The sequence below is a fragment of the Nomascus leucogenys genome, chromosome 19 (assembly GCF_006542625.1).
Source record: "Nomascus leucogenys isolate Asia chromosome 19, Asia_NLE_v1, whole genome shotgun sequence".
Taxonomy (NCBI): Eukaryota; Metazoa; Chordata; class Mammalia; order Primates; family Hylobatidae; genus Nomascus; species Nomascus leucogenys.
Genome location: NC_044399.1, coordinates 28,132,034 through 28,156,764, shown reverse-complemented (window position 1 = coordinate 28,156,764; position 24,731 = coordinate 28,132,034). Strand labels below are relative to the sequence as shown.

General features: G+C 37.4%; 1 protein-coding gene across 5 annotated transcripts in view; it reads left to right on the top strand.

Moving 5' to 3' along the window:
* The window catches only part of TANC2 (tetratricopeptide repeat, ankyrin repeat and coiled-coil containing 2), a 484,030-nt gene that overhangs the window by 64,988 nt on the left and 394,311 nt on the right, over positions 1-24,731 (top strand). Inside the window, exon 1 of one of the 5 annotated variants that reach the window (XM_030800294.1) lies at positions 21,384-21,619. The exons of the other annotated variants lie outside the window; for them this stretch is intronic. The gene's annotated coding sequence lies outside the window, so the exon portion shown is untranslated. Of the gene's footprint in view, positions 1-21,383; positions 21,620-24,731 lie in introns of those variants that run through there. 5 annotated transcript variants of the gene reach the window in all.

The following is a 24,731-nucleotide window of genomic DNA, read 5'->3' as shown; positions in this document are numbered from 1 at the left end:
AGGAGTGCAATTGCCAGCTCATGTTTTAATTGCATGTTAATTTATAAAGGAAGTGCCAACTGTTTTCCATTTTACATTCCCACCAGCAATGTATAAGTAATTCAGTTTCTCCTCATCCTTACCAGCATTTGGTCTTGTCACTATTTTTAATGTTATTTATTTATTTTTTTTTTAATTTTTTTTTTGGGACAGAGGCTCTCTCTGTCACTCAGGCTGGCATGCAGTGGCACGATCATGACTCACTCCAACCTCTGCCCCCTGGGTTCAAGCAATTCTTATGCCTCAGCTGCCTGAGTACCTGGGATTACAGTTGCATGCCACGACTCCTGGCTAATTTTTGTATTTTTTGTAGAGATGGGGTTTCACCATGTTGCCCAGGCTGATCTCAAACTCGTGGACTCAAGTGATCGGCCCTCTTTGGCCTCTCAAAATGCTGGGATTACAGGTGTGAGACACTGTGCCTGGCTTTATGTTAGCTATTTTGATAAGTATATAGAGGTATCTCATTGTAGTTTTTAAAAATTTTTTTTATTTATTTGTATAAATTTATCGAGTACAGGTGCAGTTTTGTTACATACCTAGATTGCTTAGTGGTGAAGTCAGGGCTTTTAGAGTATCTATCACCTGAATAACATACGTTGTACTCATTGAGTGATTTTCATTTCTGCAATGGCTCATCATGTTAATCATCTTTTCATGTACTTATTTGCTATTTGTATGTCTTTGGTGAAATATTTCTTCATGTCTTTTGGCTATCTTCAATTGGATGTGTGTGTGTGTTGGGTTTTGAGAGTTCACTATATATTCTAGCCTTTGTCAGATACATGGCTTGAAAATATATTCTCCCAATCTATAGTTTTTTTTTGTTTGTTTGTTTGAGATGGAGTTCGCTCTTGTTGCCAGGCTGGAGTGCAGTGGCCTGATCTCAGCTCACTGCAACCTCCCCGTCCTGGATTCAAGCGATTCTTCTGCCTCAGCCTCCCGAGTAGCTGGGATTACAGGCATGTGCCGCCATGCCTGGCTAATTTTTTATATTTTCAGTAGAGACAGGGTTTCACCATTTTGACCAGGCTGGTCTTGAACCCCTGACCTCAGGTGATCCGCCTGCCTTGGCCTCCCAAAGTGCTGGGATTACAGGTGTAAGCCACTGTATAGTTTGTATTTTTAATCCTTTTAACAGGGCTTTTTATAAAGCAAAAGTTTTTAATATTGATGAAGTCCAATTTATCATTTTATTCTTTTTCTTTTTTTTTTCAAGGCAGAGTCTTGCTCCATTGCCTAGGCTGGAGTTCAGTGGTGTGATCATAGCTAACTGCAGCCTTAAACTCCCGGGCTCAAGAAATCCTCCGCCTCAGCCTCCTGAATAGCTGGGACTGCAGGCACACGCCACCATGTCTGGCTAATTTAAAAATTTTTTTGTAGAAATGAGGTCTCATGATGTTGCCCAGGCAGAAGTTTTACTTTTATTGATTGTGTGTTTAATTTCTGTCAACAAATACTTATCCATTAATCATTATGTACTAAGTATAGTATGCTGGTTGCTTGATATTTGAGTTTGGGTTAAATTCTGTGTACCCCATGTACACAAAAGTCAGTTCATCTGTAAATACAAGGTGTTGTTAGAATCATGTGTGACTGTTTGTATTAGTCCATTTTGTATTGCTATAAAGGAATACTTGAGACTGAGTAATATAAAGAAAAGATATTTGTTTATTTGGCTCACAGTTCTGCAGCCTGTGCAAGAAGTGTGGCACTGGCATCTCCTTGGCTTCTGATGAGGCCTCAGGAAGCTTTTACTCTTGGGGGAAGGTGAAGCAGGATCAGGTATGTCACATGGCAAGAGTGGAAATGAGAGAGGGGAGTAGGAGCTCTTTAAAACAACCAGCTCTTACATGAACTAATTAAGTAGAACTCCCTCATTACCATGGGGAGGGCACCAACCCTTCATGAGGCATCTACCCTCATGACCCAGATACCTCTCGAGGCCCCATCTCCAACATTGGGGGTCACATTTCAACATGAGATTTGGAGGGGACAAATATCCAAACCATATCACTGGAATTTTTTTGTCCATTGCATATTGAACTTAGTTAAAATTTTTATTGCACTCTGAATAATGAATGCTCATAATAAACGATATATGTGCAATAGTATGTAATGCAAGTAATTTTATACTATAAAAACATATTTTTTCTTCCAGGGTGCTGTGGTTTGAATATGATGTGTTCCCACCAGAAGTCATGTTGAGGATGGTCCTCGATATGGCATTGTTGGGAGGTAGTACCTTTAAGAGATGAGTAGGTCCTTAAGGTGGATTAATGTCTTTCTCATCAGACTGCATTAGCTTTTGTGAGAGCTGGTTGTTATAAAGCAGGTCAGCCTCCTTTTTCCCCTGTCTCTTTCAAATGTGCCCGCTCGACCTTCTGGTCTCTGCCATGAGTTGAAGCATCACGAGGCCCTCAACAGATGGGCCACCTGATCTTGGGCTTCCCAGCCTTCACAGCTGTGAGCCAAAATAAACCTCTCTTCTTTATAAATTATCCAGTCTCAAGTATTCTGTGATGGCAGCAGAAAATGTACTAAGACAAAATTGGTACTGAGAGAGTGGAGTTGTTGCTGTAACAATACTTGAAAATATAGAAGCAGCTTGAAAGTGAGTACTAGATTGTAGAGGGAAGAATTTGGAGGAGCAGGCTAGAAAAAGCCTGTATTGCCATGAACAGAGCATTAAGGGTAATTCTGGTGAAGACACCAAGAAATCCCTAGGACCAGGGGAATCTGGAACTTCTTTGAGATTACGTAAGTGGTCATGAGCAGAATATTGATAGAAATGTGGACAGTGAAGACCATTCTGATGAGATTTCAGAGGTAAATGAGGAATATCTTGTTGGGTACTGGAATAAAGGCTATTCTTGTTAGTAGCAAAGAGCTTGGCTGCAGTGTGTCCATGCCCTAGGTCTTTATGGAATGTGGAATTTAAGAATGACAAACTAGGCCGGGCGCGGTGGCTCATACCTGTAATCCCAGCACTTTGGGAGCTGAGGCAGGCAGATCATGAGGTCAGGAGTTCAAGATCAGCCTGGGCAAGATGGAGAAACCCCATCTGTACTAAAAATACAAAAAAGTTAGCCGGGCATGGTGGTGGGCGCCTGTAATCCCAGCTACTTGGGAGGCTGAGGCAGAGAATTGCTTAAACCCAGGAGGCAGAGGATGTAGTGAGCCAAGATTGCGCCACTGCACTCCAGCCTGGGCAACAGAGTGAAACTCCATATCAAAAAAAAAAAAAAAAAGACAAACTAGGATTTCCGGTGGAAGAAATCTAAGTAGCAAAGTGCTCGAGATGCTGTGTAGCTACTTTTGGCCACTTACAGTGAGCTATTGGGAGCAAAGGGATGATTTAACGATATAATTTATAATTAAAAGGAAAGCAGAGCATAAAAATTTCAAAAATTCCCAGCCTGGCCTTGTAAAGAACGAAAAAGAATGTATGGAAAGACAAGACAAGAGTGTGACCTGATGACCAGTTACTAAAGAGATTAGCATAAATAGGAAGCCAGGTGCTAGTCATCAAATTCATGGGAAAATGTTCCCCAAGGCATAAGAGATCTTGGAGGCTGTACCTCCCATCACAGGCCCAGAGGCTGAGGAGGGCAGAATAGCTTTAGGAGATGGGCCACTACCCAGGACTTCAGGTGTCTACTCCTTGCATGCCAGTGTGGTCCTGCTTGGCTGCACCAGCTGTGTGGCTCAAGTGGCCCCAGGTGCAGCTTGACTCACCTCTCCAAAAGGTACATGCCATAGATTGTGGCAGCAACATGCTGTGGTTCAAGTGAGCCTAGATGTGGCTTGTGCCACAGCTCCAGAGGACGCATGCAGTAAGCCTGGCAGTGTCTATGTGGTGCTAATTCTGCAGGTGTGCAGAATGCAAGAGGTGTGGAAGAGTGCTTTTCTTCAAGATTTCAAAGAATGTCATAGAAAGCCCACAGGCCCAAGCAAAAACTTGCCAGGTGGTGGAGCCACCACAGAGGTTCCCTACAAGGGCAATGCCTATGAGGAACTTGGAAGTGGGGCTGCTGCTGCAGCCACTGGCAGCATGCAACGCTGGCCCAGGAAAGCTGTAAGCACCAGTATACAACTCTATCCTGTGAGAACAGTTATGTGGGCTGAGCCCAGCAAAGTCATGGGAGCTGGGTTGCGTGAGGCCTTGGGAGCTCACCGCTGCCCTGTCCTAGCGTGTCCAGGTGATGGCACATAGAGTGAAAGATTATTTTGTGTGTGTATGTATGTATTTTTTTAAGACATGAGGTCTAGCTCTGTTGCCCAGGCTGGACTCGAACTCCTGGGCCCAAACAATTCTTGCACTTCAGCCTCCCACGTAGCTGAGACTACAGGACTATGCCATTGTGCCTGGCCCTGGCCAAGAGATTATTCTGGAGTTGTAAGATGCAATGTCTGCTTTGTTCAGTTTGGGACTTGGCTTGGGGCTGATTACTCCTTAATTTTTGCTTCTCTCCTTTTTGGCGTTGGAATATTTACCTGCTGCCTGTCCTGTCACTGTATCTTTGAAGTAGATAGCCTGTTTTGATTTCACAGGCTTACAGGAGGATGTTAGAGTTTTGAGTTTGTGCTGAAATGAAACATCTTTCAAGGAAGTATCAAAATGTGGCCTTATAACAGAAAATAAGGATTCTGATTTGGTGGCAGATGATAAAATGTGACCGGAGAGTGAACTGAGTGCTAAGAACTTTGAAATTGCATTTGAAACAAATCTGAACTGACTGGTTTTGTTTATATTCCACAAATTTGTAGCAATTCTCTAATAGTGCTTCTCATCAGTTAGACACATGTATTCACACTCATGTGTTCACATCTATTTCCATTCATCTTTTTTTAATTGTTTTAATATTAGGGTTTTACTAACTTTACAAGGTGAATTGTGATAATTTCTGTATTTTGCGGTGCTTCTTTATCATATAAATTATTTATTCCTTGAAAGTTTAATAGAACTGTTACTGGAAAGGGGTCCCGATCCAGACCCCAAGAGAGGGTTTTTGGATCCTGTGCAAGAAGTAATTCAGGGCTAGTCCATAGAGTAGAGTGAAAGCAAATTTATTGAGAAAGTAAAGGAATAAAGAATGGCTGCTCCTTAGACAGAGCAGCCCTGAGGGCTACTGGTTGCTCAATTTTATGGTTAATTCTTGATTATATGCTAGACAAAGGGTGGATTATTTATGCTTCTCCTTTTTAGACCATATAGGGTAACATCCTGTCATGGCCATGACATTCGTAAACTGTCTTGGCACTGGTGGGCATGTAGCAGTGAGGATGCCCAGAGGTCAGTCTCGTCGCCATCTTGGTTTTAGTGGGTTTGGGCGGGCATCTTTACTGCACCCTGTTTTGTCAGCACGGTCTTTATGACCTGTATCTTGTGCTGATCTCCTATCTCATTCTGTGATTAAGAATGCCCTAACTTACTGGGAATGCAGCCCAGTAGGTCTCAGCCTTGTTTTACCCAGCCCCTATTCAAGATGGAGTATACACACATTTGCATGTGTTCTGTATTTCACAGAGGAAAAGGACTTTTATGTGCATTACCTAACTTAATCTGTATAGCAAATATATGAGAGACTTTATAGGTGAGATATTAAATGTATTGCCCAAGATTATACAGCTAGTAGGAATAGAAGCCATTGAATTCTCACTGTATGTATATTGCTGTCCCTGAATAAATGAGACAATTGAGTGGAATTAAGTCTAAACTGAGACTTGGAAACTGTCTTTTCTTTGAAGTAGTAACTCAGATGTTAGAGATTTTAAGTTGCTAAGGATTATACCAGAGCAACAAGTAGCCAAAAATTTGGTGGCTTCTTGTGCTAGAGTTGAGAAATATTTTGAGAAATTTGTGTAAGTTTTTGCCGTTTGATTTTTTTCTTGTTTTTCATAGAAACATATTAAATATAGATTTCAGTTATGTGTTATGAGTTGATTTGTCAGTTTACTGTATGTTTTATTATTTGAAAAATCACCCTATTAGACATTAAATGTAAACTAAACTAATTACCATTAGTATTTCTCCATGGCTTTCCTCCTTATTAACTGTGTGTTAATACAGTTGATGGTAATTTTTTTTTAAAGTATGCTGTAGAACATTGGTCCCAATCGTTTTAACCTGCTTATACATTCGTACAATATTTACTGAAAATGTTAGGGATTCTCTACTAGAGTGGCACATGTGATGATTAGAAGTCAGTGAATGAAGTTTCATAATGTCTTCCAGTTGTGGACGCCTTCTTCATTTTTACTATCTTCAGGTAGAATCTTTGGAGATGAGTAAGTAGGGAGAGAGGGTTGGAAGGTAGAATGGAATGACAAATAGTGAAGGCTATTGAAGAATTTCAGTAATGAGGTGCCAAATACAGTCTTTAAATAAGAGATCACGGGGCAGGCATGGTAGCTCACGCCTGCAATCCCAGCACTTTGGGAGGCTGAGGTGGGTGGATCACATGAGGCCAGGAGTTTAAGACAAGCTGGGCGACATGGCAAAACTTCATCTCTACTAAAAATAAAAAAATTAGCTGAGTGTGGTGGCACACATCTGTAATCCCAGCTACTTGGGAGGCTGAGGCAGGAGAATCGCTTGAACCTGGGAGGTTGAGGCTGCAGTGAGCCCTGATTGCACCACTGCACTCCAGCATGGGTGACAGAGTGAGACCCTGTCTCAAAAATAAAATAAATAAAATTAAAATAAAATATCAGCATGAGTTGGTTAGGTACCTGTGTCCTTCCATGATTTTTTTTTTTTTAATACTTTAGGTTTTAGGGTACATGTGCACAATGTGCAGGTTTGTTACATATGTATCCATGTGCCATGTTGTTTTGCTGCACCCATTAACTCGTCATTTAGCATTAGGTATATCTCCTAATGCTGTCCCTCCCCCCTCCCCCCACCCCACAACAGTCCCCAGAGTGTGATGTTCCCCTTCCTGTGTCCATGAGTTCTCATTGTTCAATTCCCACCTGTGAGTGAGAACATGCAGTGTTTCATTTTTTGTCCTTGCAATACTTTACTGAGAATGATGTTTTCCAGTTTCATCCATGTCCCTACAAAGGATGTGAACCCATCATTTTTTATGGCTGCATAGTATTCCATGGTGTATATGTACCACATTTTCTTAATCCAGTCTATCGTTGTTGGACATTTGGGTTGGTTCCAACTCTTTGCTATTGTGAATAGTGCTCTAGTAGGAAAGATAGATAATAAACCAGAAAAGCAAGACATATAAGATGAATAATGATAACTGCTACAGAGACAAAATTTAAAAGGGAGGACAAAATAAAAAGGTGACATGAAGAAGGGGTTATAGTCTTAAATCTGGTGGCCAGGAAAGACTTCACTGAGAAGGTGATTTCTGATTAAAAATCTCAATGAAGTAAGGGAGCTAACTAACATCCTAGGCATAGGGAGCAGCATGCATAGGAGTCCTCAAGTAGGAGGAGGTTAATGTTGCCTAAAGGAATGAACAAAAATAAAAGGGAGATCACGTCCTTCCATGATTCTATAATATCTGTTCCTGGTGACCTTTGACTTCGTATCCTGTAAATCTCCCTTTTATTTTTGTTCATTCCTTTAGGCAACATTAACCTCCTCCTACTTGAGGACTCCTATGCATGCTTCTCCCTATGCCTAGGATGTTAGTTAGCTCCCTTACTTCATTGAGATTTTTAATCAGAAATCACCTTCTCAGTGAAGTCTTTCCTGGCCACCAGATCTAAGACTATAACCCCTTCTTCATGTCACCTTTTTATTTTGTCCTCCCTTTTAATTTTGTCTCTGTAGCAGTTATCATTATTCATCTTATATGTCTTGCTTTTCTGCTTTATTATCTGTTTTTCCTACTAGAGTACAAGTTTCACGTAAGTCCATTCTCTTTTACACTGCTGTATCGTCAGTATGTGTCTGGCACATAGCAAGTACTTAGTAATATTTGTTTTATGAATGAAAACGTTTTTTATGACATTTTAAGGATGATAACTCTGGCATCAGTGTATAGAATAGACTGCAGTGAGGAAATACTAATTAAGAGACAATGAAAAGGCTAAAGAAGTGACAGTAGAAATAAAGAGACAGAGGATACACAAGGAAGACATTTTTGAGGTAGACTATATAAGATTTGTTTACTAGAGTGGCTGGCAAGTGAAAAGAATGGGAAGAAATAATTTGTTCTGAAATTTCTGGTTAGAGAGACTGGCACACTGGTACATTGCATTGTTCCAGGCCCATATTGGATATTCAGTGATCATATATCGAATCAATAACTATTCAGAGATAAAATGTTACCTTTTGCACTAAATTTTGCTTTCAAATGTAATTTATTTAGCTCTGTGGTTTATTTCCATACTCTGAATTTCTTTGTAAATTACTCCTATTACAACTTTAGGATTATGCTTCCCCAGGACTTCAGAACAATTTTAAATATTACGAGCCTTTTTCAGCACTGTACTGCAATATTTTAGCCTGAAGATTTATTCCCTGATCATCTGCTTTCATAGGTTGCTGCTTTCAAAGTTTGCTGCATCCCTCCATGTTGGTAAAGAAGGAAGACAGAAAGCTATGTAAGGCTTATGCAGTCAGCACAAGTCGTTTTGTGACTAATTTTTTCCCGTTTAAAGGAAGTAAATTTTCATTCTTCTATTTAGTTTCTTCCTATCTTCAACTTGTACAAGGCACCTGAAATTTAAAATAGTGGTTTCTTAGTACTAATTGAAGTTTCCCTGGTAAAACTGCTTTCATAAATGATCAATTCACATTTTAACAACAATTTTTTAAAGGATTAAGTTAAACAACTTAAACCGGTTTAGTTTGGACGCTATTGCTGAAGATCAGTTACTGTAAAAATCCAAGTGTATATCAGTATGCCACTTATAATTCTACATTCATAAATTTGAGAGTGTGCAATGAAGAAAAACAAATATTGAGTAATAGACTGATTTTTGATTCTTTAAAAAAGGGATTTAAATAATGTGTTAAATACATGATTTTGTCCTTAATACACTATTTTTCATAGGTATATTTTGATATAGAACAATGTTTGTGCCAAATTAAAATGATAAATTATTTTAATACTATCAAAATTTTCATCTGAATATATTTAGATTTTTGTTTTCTTTGAGAACTTTAAATATTTCAAAGAAAAAAACCTCTTGATAACAGATTTGTGCTTTTGCAAATTTATGGTATTCTAGTCTATACCATCTCATGGTCTCCTTATGCATAGTATAATTATGCTTCTTTTTTTGAGATATACAGGAATTTTAATAAAAACCCATACATGTACTCATAATAGTGAAAAGTTAATGATAGAACCAAGAAATGGCTGCAATATTAAAGGGAGAGCAAATGATAGTTTTAAAATTGGTATGGTACAGCAATCATAGACTCTTTGTCCTCAAGGTTCTCTAGAATACATTTCTATAAATGGGAAGCATCTTTCTTACATATTTTATTCCTTACGTTAAAGAAACTCAATAATCAAAAATTTGACCTTAAAAACAAGTTCCACACTCCCCCACCTCATTCCATTTTCATAGAATTTTTTTTTTCTATTCTATTCTGGTTTTATTTGACTCCCCAGAGAAAATAGGTTAACTTACTTTTTTCCAGATTTAGCGTGCTCTGACCTAGAGTCATGATTCTTTCATTTGTCACTAAAAAGCTTGCCATCAGAAGACCCGGTTCTTTAGAGGAGCCCCAAATGGATCTTTAATACCTTAGCGAGATAGAAAATAAGCTGGTCATGTCCTTAAACCAAGAATGAACAAGGTAGGGTTTGTTTTTTCCTTCAATATTAATTTTTTTTTTTTTTTTTTTTTTTTGAGACGGAGTCTCGCTCTGTCGCCCAGGCTGGAGTGCAGTGGCGCGATCTCGGCTCACTGCAAGCTCCTCCTCCCGGGTTCACGCCATTCTGCTGCCTCAGCCTCTCCAAGTAGCTGGGACTACAGGCGCCCGCCACCACGCCCGGCTAATTTTTTGTATTTTTAGTAGAGACAGGGTTTCACCGTGGTCTCGATCTCCTGACCTCGTGATCCGCCCGCCTCGGCCTCCCAAAGTGCTGGGATTACAAGCGTGAGCCACCGCGCCCGGCCAATATTAATTTTTAAAGATTTCGCCTGTGTTGTATTGAAGGAACAAGTGACATTGAAAATGTCGTCTTTATTATTAGAACGAGATAGAATGTTTTCCTGTATAGGGGAAGTAAAACTTGACTTCTACAGGGTCTCCAGCTGGACCTGAGAATTAAATTGACATAAGACAGATTAATAGGGGAAAAGCATACAGATTTCTACATGTATGTCTCCACAGGGAAATGATGACCCAGACATATATGTACTAAGTTGGACAAAGAGTAGTAAACTGTAAAAACATAAAAAGACACAGGGGCTTGGGCTAGGGCAATTAATCATGGAGAAATGGCTAGGAAGATAAGGGCTTGTCTTACAAGGTTGGTTGGTTCAGATTTGCCTCAACTCCCCATCTCGGGTGATAAGAGTATTTCTTTTCTCCAGGTACAGGAAGGACAGCTTTTACATTGGAGTTTCATCTCCACTTTTCAGGAAGAAAAAGGAAAGTCAGGGTGCCCTTCTTGCCTCTGCTGGTTTTCAAGTGCCTTTAGTTCGAAATAATCCTTATGCCAAAGTTACATGTTTTGGGGTAGCATATTCTGCCATCTTTCATATGGTAACTCCATGGCTCAATAACTTTCTAATGAAATGTCTTTTATAAAACTACTTCATATATTCTCAGGCCAGTGTTGTTGTTAAAAGAAAAAAAGAGAAAAAGGAAAACAATTACTTCATGTAGTCAGTAGGATATATCAGTGAAATAATATTGATAAAAAGATATATGATAAAGATATAACACTAATTTTATTTATATAAAAATGGTTTTACTATTTTATAGGAACCTATGGTATTGAAGTATCCTTATGTATTTGAAGATTTAAACTTGGAAACAATACTTTGTTCATCTCTTCATACAGTTGATTCAGATTCAGCATATATTTATTAAATGTTTATTATGCACCATGTTAAGTACTTTAACCAGAGTTATCCTCATATATTACACAGCCTACATAGCGTGAAATGTGTATAAAAATTTGAAAATTTTGGGATTATTTCCTTTTTGCTCACTAAAGATTTTATTTTTGGACTCCATAGTTTTGATTAGGAAAGAACTCGGTAAATAACATTTATAATTATTGTAAAGCTGCTTAGCCAGTAGTCTGTGCCAGACCAAGAGTGTTACTTGGAGCAGAAATATCTCTTATCCATTTTGTATCCTTGGTCTATAGCATAATGTTTTATAATACATATTTGTTAAATGGCATAAATTTTCTGAAAAAGTCATAACATTATTCTGGTCTTATGTTTTGTGATTTAAAAAAATTAGATATAACTAATATTCAATCATTTTGAAATAATTTAGAAACCCTTTAGAACAGTGCTGTTCAGTACAACTTTCTCTGATGATAGATATATTTTATAAATCTGTGTTGTCTTATACTGTAATGGAAAGAACTTATGGCTGCCTCCAATCTTGGTTTATTAATTCACTCCACAAAGATTTTTTAGTGCTTACTGTATATCAGAAATTGTGATTCATGATGGAGATATTTCCTAGTCTCAGGGAGCTCAAAGTCTAATAAAGGAGAGAGATTTCTAAACCAACAGCAACAATATAGTTGGAGGATAGGCTGGGAGGAGAGGCGAATGCAAGTCGAATTGTGAAGGACAAGTTAATAGTGGTCCAAATAGAGAAAGCAGCATTTGCTAGTAGATGGAGAGAGGAGACTGTTTGGTTCATTCCAGTAACTGCAATAATTCTTTCTATTTCTGGTACCTAGGGTGAGTAAGAAAGTTGCTAAAAAGAATGGACAGTTAATCACAGTAATCACTTATCAGTTAATGACATGCTTTGTGTGCCGTGCTAAAGACTTTGCATTATATTCTTAAAGCCGCAAGTGAGCCACTGCAGGGTTTTAAATGGTAAGTAAAAATCATTTTAACATCTAAGCTTAGTCCTCTTGACCCCATATTTATTAAACTTGAACTTTTTAGAGAAAATATGAACTTTATGTTAAAATTTGAATTTGATTAGATCCTGTATAGTCTCCTCCCTGGTCAGTTTTGTTATTGTGGTAGTTAGGATGGTTAGAATTACTAGAGATACAATTTAAAATACTGAGACATTGAAGGGGATTTATACATTCATATAACTAAGAATTCCAGCAGTAGGACGATTACAGGTAAATTAATTCTGAAGCTCAACAGCATCACCAAAGACTCAATTTCTTTCTTTCTGCCATTTTCAGTGTATTGGTTATTGTTCTCAGGTTTGTCCTTACATAGTTGCAAGAGCACTGCAGTACCTTCAGCTTTTACATCCACACACAGCATTGTTCATAGACTACTAGAACAACTAGTCCCTTCTTGGGTCCCTTTTTAAGTTAAGGGAAACTTTGCAGACAGACACCCCTTGCCACCCCCCACCCCCCGATTCACCTCACATCCAGTTGGCCAGGTTATATCACTTAACCTTTCTTAAGCCAATTAATGAAATTGCAAATGTTGTTATTGAGATTCATTTACTAATCAAAGTTCAACCCCTGAGAACCAGCCTCCCTTGAAGCAAATACCTAAAATAAAGTCAGTGTTCTTTTAGCATGAAATAAAGGATTGGATAGGCAACTAGTGGAGTCTGCCACTTTGTTTTTCTAACCTAGTGTTGGGTTTTGTTTATCTGAAAAATTAACAGTCTTTCTCATACCAAGAGTTAGAAGGACAAGCCCAAATTTGCCTAAGATAGGAAAGACAAGACCACCTTAAGTTTGTTAATAATCCTTATATTTTGATAAGAAGTTTGCAGAAATGTAGAGCTGTTGTAGTATAAATTAATCTTTCTGAGGCTTACCACTTTGAAGATCTTAAATGACATGGTTCTTGACTGCAAAGCTGAGGACTGGGCCCCAAACTATAGGATTTTAGTATGTGAGGCCTGCCTGGGAAACCAACTAGCAGATCATCCCAGAAGATAGATTTCTATGATTGTTCTTGACCAGGGGAATTCTCTTCTGGAATAGGAGTGGATGGGAGATTTGCTCCTACTTAATTTTTTTCCTAAATGTATAATTTTAATGACATAAATCTTTTTTGTACCTGAAAGAGGTCAGGTTTTTCCAAACTCAAGTATTAGAAACATATTTGTCTGCTTTTTTGTTGTCACCTTTCATCCTAACCACAGAAGGCTTGGCTGGGGAATGTTCTTTGGGAGAAAGAGAATATTGAAGAAAAAATGATTTTTTTCAAAGTAAAGCCTGGCTGTACTATTTGCTTCAAAAATTTACATCACTCTTCATGATCTTAGCTCTGGTATTGTTCGTATACTAGTCACTATAGTCAATTCTTTACTCAGAATATTGTGTTACTTTGCTGTTCTACTTTGTTTCCATTTTAAAAAATGGTCAGACCATTCAGTTTTCCTTTCGTTAAGCTTCCAGTGGATTCATGCTGTAAGGATGAGGTACTATTAGATACTTCTCTCCTTCCTTTCTGTGTTGTTTTTCCATCCCTGATTATAGGGTGAGCACTTAATACGGACCAAGTAGAGTATTGGGGGACACAGCTTACTTAGAAATAAAAGAGATAGTCTTTGCCAGATTATACTGCCTGTAATAAATAAACCAGTATTACTAAAATATAGTATGAGAAGTACTGTGATGAACTTCTACATAGGGTACTAAGGGAGTTCCAAGGGAAGGACTCAATCTCAGACTGGAGGGAAATAGAACAATTCTTGGAGGAGGTGGTGACTGTCACCAAGCCTACATAGCAGTTAGCCACTTTGAGAAATGGGGAAGAGGACATTTCAGGCACAGAGTACAGCAAGTGTAAAGACGAAGTTGTGAGAAAACTTGACACATTTTGTGAACTATATATAGGTAGTTTGGTACTGTGGTGGTTCACTCCCATTTCTTATATCTATTTCTTTCTGCATATCTATTTCATTCTCTTGCAACCTTGCACATTCGTTTCAGTTCAAATACTAGAACATAGCTACCAACATCTGAGTTTTGTATCTTATAGTGCAGGCACCCACAGAAGGATACTGATTCAGTTCTTTTGTTTTCACATCCATAAGCTCATGGGTAGGTCAACTCTGGTCTTATTTAGGTCTGATGTCCACCCTTTGACAAGTCAGTTGCACTTTGGACTAGGGTGTGGGTAAGGTTTGTGATCCTCTCAGCTTGGGTTAGCTGCCTATCCCAGTGCAAATCATCTATGGTAGAGGGAGGGAGTAAATTAGTATGGGAGTGAGAGTTTTTAAAGGGCACTTCCCAGAAAGGGGTGTATGTGACTCTGAGTAGGCAAAATGACATGCCATCTGTAGGAGCTATGCAGCAGCATCCAGGCAAGAGGTAATGAGAGTCTGAACTAAGAGCATGGCAGTGGTATGGAGAAAAGAATCAACTGAACTACATGATTGATTGGGTATAGGTCAAATGAAGGAAGAGCCTTAGTCTTTTTAATTTACTTAACAAAAATACTTATTGAGTGCTTGCTAGAGCTACTGGAGATACAGCAGTGCTTTATATCAGATTACTAAAAGAACAACTTGTTCTATACGCACACATTCTGACACCAGATGTGTTCCATTAAACAATTCTTCAACTCTTCCAATACCAACTGGGTATCCTACAGTTTAATTCTGACAACGAAGAGTTAGTCAGACCCCACAGGTTGAGGACTAGTCCCACAAGATGCCCCCCACTTAGACACTAATTGCCAAGTCTAGACCCTTGTACTTCTTCTGACCTACAAGCTATAATTTCTAGGTGCCCATGGCTCCCTCCTTGGGTTCAGTAATTTGTCAGAACAGCTCACAGAAATCAGGAAGACACTTAACATTTGCCGGTTTATTATAAAGGATATTACAGAGAATCTATATGAACAGCCAGATGAAGAAGTACATGGGATAAAATCTGAGCATGGAAACTCTGCTCCTGTGGAATTGGGGTGCCCTACTCTCCTGACATGAGGTTCACTGACCCAGCAGCTCTTTGAACCCCATTGTTTAGGGTTTTTATGGAAGCTTCATTATGTAGGCATGATTGATTAAATCATTGGCCATTGGCGATTGAGTTCAATCTCCAGTCCTTTTCCGTTCCCCAGAAGTTGGTGTGGGTGGAGCTGAAAGTTTCCCCTGATCACATGATTGGTTCCTCTGGCAGTCATCCCCCATCCTGAAGCTATTCTGGGGCTTTCAGCCACCAGTAATCTCATTAACATACAAAAAGACACTCTTATCTCTCCTGGTAGTAAAAAACCAAGGCTCTTAGTAGCTCTTGTGTCTATTACTGGGTGACTAAGATCAAATATTATGATAAAAGATGCCCTTATCATCCCAACACTATAAGGGTTTGAGGAAACTATAAGGGTTTTAGAAGCTCTGTGTCAGGAACTGGGGGTGGGAGGCAGAACCAAATATATGTTTCCTGTGTCATAATGGTGGAACTTACATTCAAGGACAACACCATGTTTATAAAGGAAGTTTCTGGCTTAAGTGACTGGGTGAATGATGGTGCTCTTCATTTGAGGTTTGGGGGGAAATGTAATGAATTCATTTTATGAAATGTGAAATTTGAGGTGATGATGGGTTATCCAGGGGATGTTAGATATTTGGGTTATGGACCTACAGGAGAAGGCAGAGGAAGAGAGAGAGAATTGGAAGTCATGACCATCCAGTGGTAATTGAAGTTTTTAAAAGCTATAAAGTAGAATTTACTTTTTTATTTTGGTGTGCAGTTTTATGAATTTTCATACATGCGTAAATGTGTGTAGCTACCACCACAATTAGCGTACATCACCTTACAGGTTACATCATGATACTTGTTTCTGGTCACTCTCTTCCCCCATCCTTCACCTGGGAAACCGATGAGCTATGAAGATGGTTACACTAAACAACAGATTTTCAATGTAGATGAAACAGCTTTGTATGGGAAGAAGACGCCATCTAGGATTTCGTCACTAGAGAGAAGTCAGTGCCTGGGTTCCAAGCTTTGAAGGACAGGCTGACTCTCTTGTTAGGGGCTAATGCAGCGGGTGACTTTAAATTGAAGCCAGTGCTCGTTTACCATTTCCAGAATTCTAGGGTCCTAAAGAATGATGCTAAATCTACTCTACCTGTGCTCTATAAATGGAACAATAAAGCCTGGATGACAGCATGTCTATAGCATGGCTTACTAAATATTTTAGGCCCACGATTGAGATCTGCACAGAAACAAAGATAACATTCAAAATAATCCTTCCCATTGGCAATGCATCTAGTCACCCAAGTGCTCTGATGGAAACGTTCAAGGAGATTAATGTTATTCTCATGCCTGCGAACACAACATTTATTCTTCAGCCATGGATCAAGGAGTAAATTTTGACTTTTAAGTCAAATTATTTAAGAAATACATTTTGCAAGGCTATAGCTGCCATAGATGGTGACTCTTCTGATGGATCTAGGCAAAGTAAATGGAAATTCTGGAAAGGATTCACCATTCTAGATGCCATTAAGATCATTTATGATTCATGGGAGGAGGTCAAAACGTCAGCATTAACAGAAGTTTGGAAGAAGTTGATTCCAACCCTCATGGATAGCTTTGAAGACTTCATTGGAGGAAGTAACTGTTGACGTGTGGGAATAGTAAGAGAAGTAGAATTCGAAATAAAGCCTGAAGATGCACTGAATTGCAGTACTCATGATAAAACTTGAACAGATGAGAAGTTACGGATGTGCAGAGGAAGTGGTTTCTTGAGATGGAATCTATATCTGGTGAAGATGCTGTGAACATTGTTGAAATGACAGCAAATAATTTAGAATATTTCATAAACCTAGTTGATAAAACAGTGCCAGGTTTGAAAGGATTGACTTCAATTTGAAAGAAATTCTACTGAGCAAAATGCCATCAAATAGTATAATTTGCTACAGAGAAATCTTTCATGAAAGGAAAAGTTATTTGATGTGGCCAACTTCATTTGTTGTCTTATTTTAAGAAATGGTCACAGCCACACCAACCTTCAGAAACTACCACCCTAATCCGTCAGCATCCATCAACATAGAGAAAGACCCTCCACCAGCAAAAAGATCCCAACGTGCTGAAGGCTCAGATGATAACATTGTTTAGCAAGAAAGTATTTTTAAATGAAGTTATATACATTTCTTTTTAGATATAATGCTATTACAAGCATAATACAAAGTTAATAGATTATAGTGTATCATAAACATAACTTTTGTCTGCGCTGGGCAAACAAGAAATTTGTGTGACTCGCTTTATTGCGATCTTCATTTTCTTGCAGTGGTCTGGAACGGAACCAGCAAAATCTCTGAGGTATGCCTGTATATGACCTTTGAAGACTGGCTTCTTTCACTTGGCATAATGCCTTTGAAATTCATCTGAGTTGTGTCAAAAAGTACTAGTGAGTGTTCCTTTTTATTGCTGAGTGGTATGCCATTGTATGGATGTGTTGTTTGCTTATTTATTCACCCACTGAAGACCATTTGGATTATTTCTAATTTTAGGTGATTATGAATAGAGCCACTATAAACATTCATGTATGGGTTTTTGTGTGAACATAAGTTTTCATATCTGTAGGGCTGATGCCTACGAAGTAGGATTGTTGGATCATATGATAGGTATATGTTTAACTACATAAGGAACTGCCAAGCAGTTTTCCAGAGTAGCTGTACCCTTTTCATTCCCACCAGCAACATATGAGTTCCAATTGCTCCACCCCCTTGGTAGCACTTGGTATTGTCAATTGTAAAAAAGTTTAGCTATTCTGTGTGTAGAGGTATTTCATTGTGGTTTTACTTTGCATTTCTCTGATGGCTAATGAACATCTTTTCATGTGCCTGTTTTCCATGTATCCTCTATGGTGAAGTGTCATCAGATCTTTTGCCCATTTTTTATTTGGTGGTTTGTTTTCTCACTGGTGGATTTTAAGAGTTCATTCTATGCTCTATATACAAGTCTTCTGTTGGATATGTGTTTTGCTTGCTTTGTTTGTTCTCTTAACAGTGTTTGTTAAAGTTCATTTTTCTTTTTTTAATGGTTCCTGTTTTTGCTATCATATTTAAAAACTCTTTGGCTAATCACAGGTCATAAAGATTTCTCCTGTGTTTCTTCTAAAAGTTTTATATTTAGATGTATTTTTTTAATATATGAAGTGTGAGGTTAAGGTTGATATGTTTGTTTTTTTTTTGTATGGTTATGTAATTGTTCTAACACCATTGTTGAAAAGACTACACTTTGTCCTTTGAATAGCTTTTGCACTGTTGTTAGAAATCAATTGACCGTATTTATTTGAATCTATTTCTGCACTGTCTGTTCTGTTAACTGATCTCTTTGTATCCTTTTGCCAGTACTGCACTGTCTTGATTACTGTAGCTTTATAGTAAGTCTTAAAATAGGGTAGTATAATTCTTCCAACTTTGTCCTTTTTCAAAATTGCATAGCTATTTTAGATCCTTTGCTTTTCTATATAAATTTTAGAATCATCTTGTCTATCTATAAAAAGATCCTTCTGGGATTTTGGGTGGAATTACATTAAATCTATAGATCAACTGGGATAGAACATTTTTTCCATGTGGGATCTTCTTTTATTACATGAGCATGTTATGTCTTTCCATTTGTTTAGTTCTTCCTTGATATTTTTTATCAGCATTTGGTAGTTTCCAGTATGTAGATCTTATACATGTTTCATTAGACTTTTTTTTTTTTTTTTTGAGCTAGTGGTACAATAGTCCCCTCTTGTCTACAGGGGATACACACCACAGCCCCCAGTAGATTCCTGAAACTGCAGATAACACTGAACCCTATATATACTTATGTCTTTTCTTATACATACATATGTACCTGCGATAAAGTTTAATTTATAAATTACTCATAGTAAGATATTCACAACAATAACAATAGTAAAATAGAACAACTATTATAACAATATATTATAGCAAATATGAATGTGGTCTTTTCTTGCAAAATATCTTATTATACTTTATTCATCCTTCTTGTTGTGATCTGTTGATCTGATAACCAAGATCACTACTAAGCATATCCAAATGACTAATGGGCATTAGGGTATACAGCATGGATATGCCGGAAGTTACTAATGGCAGGTATGGTATACAGCAGTGGATATGCTGGAGGGGATGATTTACATCCTCGGCAGGATGGCTTGAGATTTTATCACACCACTCAGTATGGGGTGTAATTTAAAACTTATGAATTGGTAATTTCTGGGATTTTCCATTTAATATTTTCGAACTGCAGTTGACTGTGGGTAACTGAAACCATGGAAAGAGAAATCACAGATAAGGGGGTGGGTGGACACTTGTTTTTAAAAGTTTGGTTTCTTATTGTACATTGCTAATATTTAAAACATATATATATATATAGGCTGGGTGCGGTGGCTAACACTTGTAATCTCAGCACTTTAGGAGGCTGAGGCAGGCAGATCACCTGAGGTCAGGAGTTCAAGACCAGCCTGGCCAACATGGTAAAATCCTGTCTCTACGAAAAATACAAAAATTAGCCAGGCATGCTGGCGGGCATCTGTAATCCCAGCTGCTTGGGAGGCTGAGGCAGGAGAATCACTTGAACCTGGGAGGCAGAGGTTGCAGTGAGCCAAGATTGCGCCACTGTGTGCCAGCTGGGTGGCAGACCGAGACTCCATCTGAAAAAATAAAATAAAACAAAACATAGGTATATGATTTTTTTTTTTTTTACTTTGTATCCTCTGACTTTGCTAAACTAACTTACTAGTTCTAATTGATGTTTTTTGTTTTTGTTTTTTAGTGGATTCCTTGGAATCTTTTAAGTGGACAATAATGTCTTTTGATAATAGGGAGAGTTTTATTTGTTCCTTTCCAGTATGTATGCTCTTTATTCTTTTTCTCATTTTATGGCACTGGCTAGCACTTCTAGTACAATGATGGCTAAGAGTCGAGGAAGTGGTATTCTTTCCTTGTTTCCTGAGTGTTGGCTGGGGGAAACATTGATTTTCACCAATAAATATGATGCTAGCTGTAGATATTTTATGGATGTTCTTTATCAAGTTGAAGTAGTTGCCCTGTATTCCTAGTTTTCTAGTTTTCTTCAAGTGCTAATTTTTTTAAAAAATACTTTTTCTCTGATCAAGTAATAAGGTCATGTGATTTTTCTTCTTTGAACCGTTAGTATGGTAGATTGCATTGAAGGATTTTCAAATACTAAACTAGTCTAGCATTTCCAGGATAAACCCCACCTACTCATAGTTTGTTGTTCTTTTTCTACATTACTGGATTTATTTTCTAGTATTTTGTTGAGGATCTTTGTTTCTATGTACGTAAAGGGATTTTGGTGTGTAGTTTTCTTTTTTTGGTAATTTTTTTATCTGGTTTGACATTCGAGTAATTCCGTCCTCATAAAATGAGTTGGGAGTATTTTCTGCTCTTCTGTTTTCTGGAAGAAATTGTAGAATGTGTTATTTCTTTAAATGTTTGGTACAATTCACCTGTTTAGTTATTTGGGCTTGGATATTTCTTTTTCATAATTTTTTTTAAACTATAGACTTCAATAGTTATAGCAATATACAGGTTACTGTTTAATCTTGAGTGAGTTTCAGTAGTTATTATTTATTAAAAAGGTGTATTTAAAAGACCAGGCTGTGCTATAGAATAGCTTTATTACCTTGGGAAAGGTACTTTAGCCTTAACCTCTCTGTGTCCTTAATTTGTTAATCTGAAAAATCAAAGTTTTAGATTTGTCTTTTTAAAGTTTTCTTCCAATTTTTTTAATTCTGGTGGATAAGAATGTATGTGTTTGAAGTTCATGCGAACGGACTGTGAGCTTCTCTTTCTTGTTTTATCTGTCATTTATTGAGCGAGCATTGATTTATTTAGATTCACTTTGCCTTTTATCAGATAAGTTCCATATTTCCTCCTAATAAATGAATTATTTGTTGATGAAAGGTGTGGGAGGAAGGCCTGTTTATGCATTTATACATGATATACTTATGGTATGTAAAAAATTACTTTCATAAGCTATTTATGTGAGAAAATTAAGACATATCATGTGTTAGTCTTTAATGTTGAATTTTCTTGAAAAAATTATCAGTTTAGAATTTTAGAAATGTTAGAAATACATTTCTCTTTTGGTGATTGTCCTTCTGAATCTTCATGATTAAAAAATTCATTTATTTTTGGCTACTTGTCTATATAAGTATTTTTTGCAAAATCATCTGGCATACTGTTGTGCATTCTGTCCTTTTGTTGGATTAAAGCAAAGTGAAAGTAGCATACAGATTTACTGCTGAAAGAAACATTAAGTTGCAGGCTGCAGCTGGAGGATTTTACGTAGGCACCTGTGGGTTTGAGTGCGTTCAATATACAGACTGCAGTAGGAGGCTGGCACTGACTCTGCTGACTCCAGTACACTCCTTCACTGCTGTTCTGCCGATTTCTCCACTGTCCAGAAGACAAACAAAATGGTGCAGCACGTACAGGGCTTGGGAAAAAAATAACCGTCAATATGATCCAGAGGTGAGTTTGCTACAGTGAACAGGAGAGAAAATTGTTAACAAGATTAAAGGCTTGGATGTGGTTCAGTATGTCTGATGTCTTCAGCTGTTTTAATATTTGATTCTGGCCAGTAAGAATGAAACTGTTGTAGTTCTAAAATCTTCATGCCCTCTATATAAAGAGGTTCAGGTATATTGCATTTATAACATTACTAGATGCATGCATGGTAGTTTATAAACATTTATATTTATACTAAACATGTGTAATGTGTGTGTCTATATAGATAGGTGTTTGTGAAGGTTATATCTATTAATACTGGATTTTTTAAAAGTAAGCACTTTTAGTTTTTATATTTTCTCTGTTGTACATTTGTTGCAGCTCCTGCCAATGTCTCTTTCCCTATATTTTTCATTTTATAATAGCAGAAAACATTAGTAGCGCATTCTGTGGTGAGATATGGAAAATCAGTAGAATGAACCCTGGAGTTGGCACTTCATATTTTATTGATGACTGTAATGCAGTGTGAGTTCGCATTGCACATAGTCATGATTTAAATGATTACCTCTTTTATGAAAGCAAAATGTTTGTAAGAATGGCCATGTTGTAGACAGGGAGCATAAAATAAAGGAGAGGAAGTAGGACAAGTAACATTTCTCTGTCCTTGGTTTCTTGAACAATGTGCAGCATGGACTCAAGGCACTGTCATTTCAGAAGTACAGTATAGAAACAATTGAGCATCAAGCATAGATGAAACATGGAGGCTTAGTTTCCCATCCCCTCCTAGAAGCACTTTACTTATGTTCTCACATATTTTGGGTTTCTGTGGCTGTGTTACTGGGGAGCTGTCCAGTTGAGACGAGATGTTTACTTAAGCCACACCCAGCAGATTCAGCTTTTAATGTGTTGGGGGCACTATTTTAATCTTGTGCTGATTTGTAACCATCATCTATGGGATGCCTTTGAGTTGTAAAAAGAGGGAAAATACTAGATTCACAGGTTGCAGCTTATGTTTTTGAATATTTGAGTTGCTGTATTAATAGCACAGAAGAGCAGTATTTAAGTTATGCAGCATTTATCTATGGCAGAGAGAGAGAGAGAGAATATGTGTATGGTTCCATTACAAGTGTAATGCAAGTATTCTGATCATATAGCTGAAAATGCTGCTGGTATATTATTTTGGTTAGTGTTGTGGGTAGTAAATTGGAGTATGACATTCAGAGTTCAGATTTTCTTATTTGAGAAAATATTTGTCCAAACATTTTAAATACTTGACTTAATTTTTCTGTGCTTTTAAAAGATTTGCAAAGGATTCAGCCTGAGCTTAGAAATGTGTAGTGTTTTATTCCATGCTAAAGACATTTTGTATGTGATAAGAATTAACAACTGTATGGCTGGCTGTCTGCCACTGTGTTGGATTACCTTACCCACCTTACTGTAGACAAAAATAATAAGGAGTCAGCATTAATCCTAGTAGTCTCCATAGTACTCGTATTATATATTTTCAGAAACTCCTTTTTTATAGCCAAAGCAAAGTGTTCTCCCCAAAAAGAAAAAAAAAATTAAAAACAAATCTCTCATTTGTACTATATTTATTTGATTTTATCGAATAACACAAAAGAATAATATGAGATTTTTATGTCAAGTTTAGTGACAATAACTAACTACAGATCGAAATATACTATATTATTGAAATGTTTCATGGATCTAAAATGTTATATAACCCTGATGGAATGTTGCAGATGAAACAAAGAAATCTGATTGGTTCCTCACAAGATACAGCAGCCCCGAAATCCATTCTAACCAGAGGCTTCTACGGCAGCCTGGGTGGTTAGTATCACGTAAAAACAAAAATGCCTTGGAGATGGGAAGGGGTTTGGAAGAGAAAATGAAGTTGCTAAAGCACTTCAGTAATCTTAATCATTGAACATTTTTTTCAGCCTCTCTTTTTATTTTTATTTTTTGCTTTGCTTGTTGTTGCTTAAAGGGAGTGTTATATTCTATCGAGTTAATGAACTTTCTAAGTAATATTCTGTAATGAACTAGAAGAGTCTCTCTAAAAAGCGTTTTATGTTAACTGATAGACTGGGTTAATGAATAACATAATTTCAGAACATTTATGAAATATGAATGAGTGGGACTTGTTGGGGGAAGGAGACGGATGAGATGGAAAAGAGCTCTGAAGAACAGGACACTCATAGTAACTCTTTGGTCCCACCCTTTCCCATCATATTAAAATTGCATTAGATAATTTGTCATCTAAGACTTTAGTGACGCTTGGTGAGGGCACATTGTTATTGACACGCAAACAGCAGGATGCTGCAAGTCAGAACAGGTGGAAAATTGTTTGCTGCCTGCCAGCTATTAGAAATACCCTTGAGATGTGAGAATAATGTATGTTAGCTTTTATGTATTTATTATTCTTGGCTAGATAGTCTGCTGGAATATAGTTGCAAATTATAGTACTAAATATGCAACCTTTCTGTGCATTTACAGAAAATATTTAAAATATGCCTGTAGTTTATTCTACTAAAATTTGAAAATTCTTATATTTAAATGATAATAGGTCAACTTCAGTTATAGGATCTGGGGGAGGGAAAGTTACTGTGAGCAGGAATGAGCGTTTACATTAAGAGAATGAATAATATTGAAAGGAAGTAAAGAAGCATAAAATAAAGCATATTAAAGAAAATATATATAGATACATCCTGATAAAAGTCAACTATATTTTGTAGGTTCTGTTTCTGTGCTTATTTTCTAAATTATCCAATATGCTAATAGAGTCAGGCTGAAAGCAGCTGGCTGCAAGTGTTACAAGCTGAAAACAAAATGGCTAGCAAGGATTACTACTGTAAATTTGCAGTAAAGAGCTGGATTCATTTAGGATATCTTTTGTTGAAAGTGTTAAAAAGTAAGATGATGAGGGAATGACGGTTGTATAAGCTGTTTTTGACAATAAACATTTTATTAAAAAAATACTCGATTACAGCATGAAAACAAAAGGCTTTACATTCATTTTCAACTAAGCAATAAAAAACTCTTGTTAGTATTTATTTAGCCATCATTGTCTTTGTAATTTTAAGACCTAAGTAGTTTCTGAGGGTATTGTTTATGAATCTTTCAGATTCACAGTGTG